Here is a 9,133-nt window from a genome sequence, read left to right on the forward strand (position 1 = left end):
CCACGATTAGGTATCCTGATTTACACTATCTATTATCATCTCTAGAATCATTGTCATCCGTCAGCATCTTTGTCATCCGTCAGCATCATTGTCATCCATCAGCATCATTGTCATCCATCAGCATCATTGTCATCCGGCAGCATCATTGTCATCCGGCAGCATCATTGTCAGGTAGTGGATGAGTTGAATTTGCATTGTGTAAAAACCCTCTGATCACCTTGAAGATCCCTACTGGCCACAGACGTCAATTAAACGTCTATTCCACATTGGTTCAATGTAATTTCATTGAATTGACGTTGAAACAGTGTTTATATGACGCCCAGTGTGGAGTCGTGTAAACGCAATCCGTTATCATCATGTTTGTTGTTGTGATGGTCCTCCTCCAAGCCCTCTCTACCTGTCACATCCCAGCAGCCCTGGGTGAGCGTTTGTCCCCATGTGTGTGCGGAGTTGAGTGGCTGGCTGAATAAGCTGAGCCTCATGTGGCTGGCCTGGCCGTGCTCCCCGTGATCCAGCAGGGCTAAGCCACTAGCTGCCTAGCACCGACCACACATTCCTGATGCTTTATTCCCATGCCCAGACAGATTGCATCTCAGCAATACAAATCGGGGCAAAATGTATTACTGTACTGATCTGTCCTGTAACAGCCTAACCCGAGATACAATACACGTCCTACATAAGACGAAACATGCTCACACAAAGCCACAGAAACAGAGACGAAGAGATCAGAGACACGCAGACACGCATTTGCATGCCCAGTTATTGTAGACCGAAGAAGCCTTCACATCCATAATAAAGCCTCAAAAGTCACTCACACATGCAGGTTGCCATTTATTGGGATGAGTCTTGTCCTGGAGGCAGAACTAAGTGATTTCTGCTAGATGGGCCAGCTGCAAAGTCAAAATTGGCCATATTGTAAAAATGCATGAAAACAAAAGTTTGTTTTTTGGTCTTACAGTTTTTCTCAATTGCTAAAACACTAAAACCCATTGGCTGAGCAAAGTTCTCAGTTGCCTGGACTCATTTAGCTAATTATGCAGTCTGTTGTCAATACCTTAAACCATTTCACATGGTAAAACACAATTTGCAGATCTCACTTAGACTTTTCAGCAAAACTCTAAATACATTCTCATTCTCAAAACACATTCTGCACTCTAATGCACATGTCATCCATACTGGTAAACACAAGTGGCAACAATCAAATACAAATAGAGAATACATGTCATTGATTGAACACAACCACTCAAAATTGATTTAACCTGTTTTAAATGATGCGACACAACCAATATAAGCCAGTTCAGAGAGCAAACAGGTTGTTGAAGGTGGGAAGGAGAAAGTCTGAGAATGGATAGAAGAAACAATGTGAGTGGACGAGAACGTGTGCGTATGCGAGGTGGGCGACGAGGAGGAAGAGGAGGAGGAGGGCAAGAAAGAGGAAGAGGAGGATGAAGAGGAAGAGGACGACAAAGAGTGGAAATATCTGATGAAATTCGAGCAACGGTTAAAGACCATGTTCTTGTCCATAGACTGACAATCAGGGAAGCAGGACTGCAACCCAATTTGAGCCGATTTTCTGTGTCCACCATAATAAGGACATTCAGAGAAGAGAACAGGTACAGTATACTACTGTATTTTTGTAATTGCAAATTTACTGTACTACACTATATGTTGCTGTTTCAATAGACATTTGTAAAGTTAATCACTGTATGTATTGTACTGCATTAATATGTTTTGTAACTGCACAACTACTTTTTGTAGAATTGCAAGGCTGTCACGTGCAGGTGGAAGGACAGCTAAATTCACTCAGGAGCAAGAGGCCGTTATAGTTGGCATGGTCCTTCAAGATAATGTAATATGACTCAGAGAAATCCAGGAACGAGTGATACAAGACAACACACACTTCCAGGGAATTGACAGTGTGACCATTTCCAAAATTGACCGTGTCCTCCATCGTAACAGGATGTGAATGAAAAAAAGGATACAGAGTACCTTTTGAGCGCAACTCAAAAGTGAAAGAACTGCGAGCTCAGTATGTGCAAGTAAGTGTACATTCAGAAACATTTACTGTAATCCAGGTTGTCTACAGTACTAACACATACTATGTGAATGACATTACTCTTCAGTACATACAATGTATGTGAATCAGAAGCCTAATTGTACTCTACAGTATAGCACTGTCTCTGTACGACTTACAAAATCCTACATACAGTATATTGTATTTCTACACAGACAATATTTGACTCGGAATCCTTGGACAGACCCCATGAGTTCATCTTTGTCGGTGAAGCAGGCTTCAATCTAACAAAGAGGAGAAGGAGAGGCCGAAACCTGATTGGACAGCGGACCATTGTTGAAGTCCCTGGTCAACGAGGTGGCAATGTCACAATCTGTGCTGCTATCAGCAACCATGGTGTTCTACATCACCATGTTACACTCGGGCCATATAACACCCAGCACCCAGCAGGTTCAAGAGCAGCAGGGTCAAGAGCTAAATGAGAATCCCATTCCCACCTGTGGGACAATGTCAGATTACACCGAGCTGCTCAGGTAAGGGAATGGTTGAACATCAATGGGCAGTTCAAAATGTATTTGTCACATGTGCTGAATACAACAGGTTACACCTTACTGTGAAATGCTTACTAACAAGCCCTTAAACAACAATGCAGTTCAATAAATAGAGTTAAGAACATATTGACTAAATAAAGTAAAACATTTAATAAAAAGTTACACAATAAAATAACAATAATGAGGCTATATTGTAATTTGTACACGTAGGTAGGGGTAAAGTGACTATGCATAGATAATAAACAGCGAGTAGCAGAAGTGTAGCAGAAGTGTACAAAACAAAGTGGGGGTGTCAGTGTAAATAGTCTGGGTGGCCATTTAAGGTTAGCAGTGTGGTGAAGGTTAGGGTTAAGATTAGGGTTTGGTTTAAAATCCGATTTGATGACTTTGTGGTTGTGCCAGCTAGTGACCCAGTCAGGTCACCCGTGACACAAGTCAGTATTCAACGTTGATCCACGTCTGAGGACGTTGGGATAGGACTTGGAAACTGGCCACTAGGGGCAACAGTGAGTGCTGTTACCTTCAAGCAGGTTTTGGTTTTGCTATGGCGTTGCGGACCGGGATGGCAGATTGGCGTGAGCAACGACCTCTGATTCCGAAGGTTGCAAGTTTGAATCCAGCAATAGAAAGTTGTTTTAAATATTTTATTCAAGCCTATCCTAAACCTTAACCCTTACCTTAACCATTCGGAACTTAATGCCTAACCTTAAAAATTCAGAGTTGACACTTTGAAATGTGACGTTTGGAACAACTCAGTAGAGTGACCACTCTTCAGAGCTGCCTCCAGAACAAGATTAACGAGGAAAAAACGCTAACCTGCCTCACACACACTCACTCAGGCAGACATACACACCCTTCCCTCCAGACTGCCGTCACAGCGATCCAAGCACAGCTGTCAAAACGCTGGTACTTCCAACACAACAATGGTGAGCCGGGGAGCAGGGAGGGAGGGCTGGGAGAAGGAAAGGCAGAGAAAGAGAGAAAGACAGAGAGAGAGACAGAGACAGAGAGAAAGAAAGAGAGAGAAAGACATACAATCAGAGAGAGAGAGACAGAGACAGAGAGACTGAGACAGAGAGAGAGAGAGAGAGAGAGAGAGAGAGAGAGAGAGAGAGAGAGAGAGAGAGAGAGAGAGAGAGAGGGTGAGAGAGAGAGAGGAGAGAGAGAGAGAGAGAGAGGGAGAGAGAGAGAGAGAGAGAGAGAGAGAGAGAGAGAGAGAGAGAGAGAGAGAGAGAGAGAGAGAGAGAGAGAGAGAGAGAAGGGTGATAGATGAGTTGGGACCTGCCTGGGGGGAATTACTAGAGAAACAGAAGAGAGACAGAAAAATGCAGAGAGAGAAAGAGAGAGAGAGAGAGAGAGAGAGAGACATACAAGCACACAGAGCGAAAGATAGAGAGAAATACAGAGAAAGGGAAATAGAGGGGGAAATAGAGGGGGAAATAGCCCAGCCTCACATCAGCAGAGTGGAGTTTCTATGTGACGTGAACTGACAACTCAAGAGCTCTCAGACACTCTGGAGTAGAATAGGCCTAACTGGGATGGGGCACTCCACTCTTCCCACTCTCCTCTCTGCTCTCTCTCTCTCTTTATTGAGTCACGATTGTCCAGCGTTCTCACAACAGCTCCGGGAGTAGACCGCCCCTCACACATACATTATCTGAATCTAGCCTACAGTATGCCTGCACTCTGCGCAGACATAATAAGTGATTTCTCAGAATCAGGTCATATCAAATTAGAAAGGCATTTTATGGCGCCCACCCTGTTCCATCCTTCAGAGATTGTAGGAGAGTCAGTCTGCAAAAATGATATCCTTGTATGAAATAAACCATGATCAAACGTTAGGTATAATAGGTTACAGTGTAACACAAAAACAATAAGCTTGTAATGAATGCCAATGTAAATGGATCTATTGTGCTGATCTTTGTGTGCTATTGTTAAAATGGCATTGTAGAATCTACAATAGGGGTAAAGAGATCAGTTTTATCTTAAAGTTAATCTGGGTCTGAGGCATTGGAGATAAGTCTGACACTGATAAGGTTTGGACCTTGCTTGGACTTACAGTTTATCAGTGGGCAACCATACAAGCGTTCCATGGGCGTTCATCGTGAGACAAAATTATTTATTGACATGAGGTGGCTACACTACTACATACTGCATATGCTAGGGCATATGGGCATTTTCAATTCAGGGCATTTTCAATTCAGGAAGTAAACAACATTTTCCTCATTGGAAAGCAAGGAGGAAATTGGAATGGGAATTTCAGTTTATTTTCTGAGTTGACTGATTTGGAATGGAATTGCCCCCAACTTTGATAAATAAATAGGGCTGCATAGCTTGCGGTAATTTACCAAAGTTACCGGAATCCTTAGTAATTTGGGTAATTAACAGAATCTATGGCAATCTATTGTAACTTTAATACTTGAATAACTTTTTTAAAATGTACCCATATATAGAATAAAAAACATTGATCTGTGTCTATTAGTTTCTAGTAGATAGATCATATGGTTCAAGAGAAACTAGCCTAATTAATGAAACAAGTATCTAATCAACAATGGCATTATCTTAAAGCAAATATATAAAAGGATATTTCTTTTTTTTTAACCTTTATTTATTTAACTAGGCAAGTCAGTTAAGAACAAATTCTTATTTTCAATGACGGCCTAGGAGCAGTGGGTCAACTGCCTGTTCAAGGGCAGAACGACAGATTTGTACCTTGTCAGCTCGGGGGTTTTAACTTGCAACCTTCCGGTTACTAGTCCAACGGTCTAACCACTAGGCTACCCATGCCGAAACCCTCATACTAAACACCAATTGTATTCACTAAGTTGATGGTTTATATTAAGGATAATGTTTTACAGCTTTTGTCATTACATTTTCTATTTAAAAAAAATTGTATTTCATTATTTCATATATTTTATATGTCATACGGCCAGAGAGATAGCCAGAGATAGTTAGACACCTGTGATAATCGGTAGTACCCAAAAGGGCCACTAGATGTTTCGTGATAGATTGCATACAATCCTTGAAAGATGCCCAACATTCGGGTAGTTTACCAGTAAATGTAGAATGTTCACAGTAACATACCCTACGTTTGAAACCTTATACATAAATACACGTAGGTCCTACGTCCTTAATGGTCCTATGTCCTCAGTAAAAGGTCACCAATCAGGGAGGCAATCCGGAAGCTGTTTTCGAGGTTAATTGAGTGGAAAGGGGTCCTGAGGGAGCTTCTCTCTATTGTTGTTGTTGTGTAACAACTTGTCTAAAAATGCCCAGTAATCCCAGTCTACACAGGGGTTATTATAACGAGGTGCGAGGAGGAATGCGCCCAGGGCTGGGTTCCTACTAAGCTAAAATGTGGAATTGTTTTTAGATGAGGGTTATTTCTCTTATTTTATTTTGCATTTTAGGACCCCTGTAGGTCGGTAAAAATGTAGCCTTATTACTACTAGTCCATAAAAAGCATTGACTACCAGATTCATACATCTAAGCGATATAAGAAAGCTCAGAAAATCTGTATACCTTTGGCAGGGACATGCCCCACGTCACCCCGCTCTTCCGCTCTCTCCACTGGCTTCCAGTTGAAGCTCGCATCCGCTACAAGACCATGGTGCTTGCCTACGGAGCTGTGAGGGGAACGGCACCTCAGTACCTCCAGGCTCTGATCAGGCCCTACACCCAAACAAGGGCACTGAGTTCATCCACCTCTGGCCTGCTCGCCTCCCTACCACTGAGGAAGTACAGCTCCCGCTCAGCCCAGTCAAAACTGTTCGCTGCTCTGGCCCCCCAATGGTGAAACAAACTCCCTCACGACGCCAGGACAGCGGAGTCAATCACCACCTTCCGGAGACACCTGAAACCCCACCTCTTTAAGGAATACCTAGGATAGGATAAGTAATCCCTCTCACCCCCCCCTTTAAGATTTAGATGCACTATTGTAAAGTGACTGTTCCACTGGATGTCATAAGGTGAATGCACCAATTTGTAAGTCGCTCTGGATAAGAGCGTCTGCTAAATGACTTAAATGTAAATGTAAATGTCTTCCGTTCATTTTTCGGCCTGCCACCGGGTTACCTTCGGACTCTACAGATGTTTTCTTGAGAGGACCAATTCTCGGGATGCCTCCTGGTCTGACAAACAGAGCTGCCATAGCTCAGCCACCTTCCACCGCAGATTCGGAAAGCTGACATCAGCGGACCCGATAATTGAGTCGCAGCCCATGCAAAAAAAAACAACATATCTCTAGCTTAAACAGGCATATTGGAATATGCTAATTGAGTTTCTACAGAGGCTCGGACATCTACTAGCTCTCTACTAGCTCTCTTTCTAACAGTCTCTGTCTATCTGTGAGTGAAATGTATGCTGGGGATCAGACCTCTTATGCATGGGTAGTGATCACACACACGCAGGCACGCACACACACAAACACAAACACTCACAAATACACACACAAGGTCAACCCGGAATGGTGTAGAGACAAATATTGTGTGTGTGTAAAAATAGTCTGTCCTCGGTTGCAACACTCACTACCGAGTTCCAAACTACCTCTGGAAGCAACGTCAGCACAAGAACTGTTCGTCGGGAGCTTCATGAAATGGGTTTCCATAGCCGAGCAGCCGCACACAAGCCTAAGATCACCATGCGCAATGCCAAGTGTCGGCTGGAGTAGTGTAAAGTTTGCTGCCATTGGAGTCTGGACCAGTGGAAACACGTTCTCGGGGGTGATGAATCACGCTTCACCATCTGGCAGTCCGATGGACGCATCTGGGTTTGGCGGATGCCAGGAGAATTCTACCTGCCCCAATGCATAGTGCCAACTGTATAGATAGGTGGAGGAGGAATAATGGTCTGGGGCTGTTTTTCATGGTTCGGGCTAGGCCCCTTAGTTCCAGTGAAGGGAAATCTTAACGCTACAGCATATAATGACATTCTACGATTCTGTGCATCCAACTTTGTGGCAACAGTTTGGGGAAGGGCCTTTCCTGTTTCAGCATGTCAAAGCCCCCTTGCACAAAGCGAGATCCATACAGAAATGGTTTGTCAAGATAGGTGTGGAAGAATTTGACTGGCCTGCACACAGCCCTGACCTCAACCCCATCAAACACCTTTGGGATGAATTGGAACGGCGACTGCGAGCCAGGCCTAATCGTCCAACATCAGTGCCCGACCTCACTAATGCTCTTGTGGCTGAATGGAAGGAAGTACCCGCAGCAATGTTCCAACATCTAGTGGAAAGCCTTCCCAGAAGAGTGGAGGCTGTTATAGCAGCAAAAGGGGTGAAAGATTTGTGAAACCCCAGTGAATGCACAATCAAAGGTTCTTCACATAAGATAGTGGGCATTAAAAGTGTTATCGAGGTGTCTCTTTAAACTACTGGCACACAATTCGGACACCCATGCATACCCCACAAGCATGCCACCAGAGGTCTCTTCACAGTCCTCAAGTCTAGAACAGACTATGGTAGGCACACAGTACTACATTGAGCCATGACTACATGGAACTCTATTCGACATCAAGTAACTCACGCAAGCAGTAAAATCAGATTTTTTAAAAACGTATGAACCTTAATGAACAGCGAGGATTGTGAAGAGTCTCACACACAGGTACAAACACACGCATACAAATACACATAATATACACGCTATACACACACTTAAACCTGAATTGTGTGTTGTAGTAGAATAGAGGCCTGAGGGCACACACTTAATGTATTTTGAAATCTTTTGTAAAATGTATTTTAATGTGTAAACATTTCATTATATTGTACTGTATTACTACCTTAATTTTAGCTGGACCCGAGGATAATGGGGATCCATAATAGATAGAAATACAAATGATCAGTCCAGAAATTTGTACTTGAAAATATACTACTTATATCTGAAAAATGGTCAAAGTAATTAAAAAATGATATATTTTCCACTGGTTATATCATTGTAAAGGTAAACCATGGCAAAAAAAGATATAGTTACACTGTACAAAATGTTTGGACTTCTCCCGTGTTGAGGTCTTTAACCACAGAATGATATGCCAAGCACACAGACGAACTGTGATATTTGGAGCGCAAGGAAATAGTGCGGTTTCACAATTTCAAGATTAGGATTGAAATCTGCCGTCCCCCCCGCCACATTAAGTGGTTGTGGTGCACACACAAACCCACAGAGACCCTAGAAATATACACAGTGGTTTAGTGTTGGGCTTTGGCCAAGATAAATGGCTGCTTCAGGTGAAAACAAACCTTGGCCTGAGCACATTTTTTTCCATTCGTGAGTTTTGGGGAAAACCTTTCTCCATTTTTTTCCACCCTACATAATGCTGCTCAGTCTCAGCTCCTCCGCCCTCCAGGTATAGTAAAGTTCGCTGTGCTGGTGAATGAATTAATATGAAGATTTCATGTTTAATATTTAATGTTGAAGTGCCACTCTGCATATAGAGCTGTTCAAAGGTGTTTCAGGCTTTACAAGGAATGACCTCTTTAAAGCTGTTATGGCAGATATTTGTGACATGAAGTGATGAATTTGTCAATTCTTGGATGGGTGGAGTGGAGGTGGGGGGGTAAATGAAAATGTCC

General features: G+C 43.0%; 1 long non-coding RNA gene across 2 annotated transcripts; it reads left to right on the forward strand.

The window, feature by feature from the left end:
- On the forward strand, window positions 1-2,444 carry LOC124004658. Of its 2 annotated transcripts, XR_006833501.1 has the most exons (4): window positions 1-171; window positions 1,527-1,613; window positions 1,759-2,039; window positions 2,230-2,444. It is a non-coding gene; the product is annotated as an uncharacterized LOC124004658 (long non-coding RNA). The 2 variants fall into 2 exon arrangements; XR_006833500.1 differs by lacking the exon at window positions 1-171 and having other exon boundaries at window positions 1,249-1,613.
- Window positions 2,445-9,133: the final 6,689 nt, after the last annotated feature.

This window comes from Oncorhynchus gorbuscha, linkage group LG19, assembly GCF_021184085.1.
Source record: "Oncorhynchus gorbuscha isolate QuinsamMale2020 ecotype Even-year linkage group LG19, OgorEven_v1.0, whole genome shotgun sequence".
In the NCBI taxonomy this organism is placed as follows: Eukaryota; Metazoa; Chordata; class Actinopteri; order Salmoniformes; family Salmonidae; genus Oncorhynchus; species Oncorhynchus gorbuscha.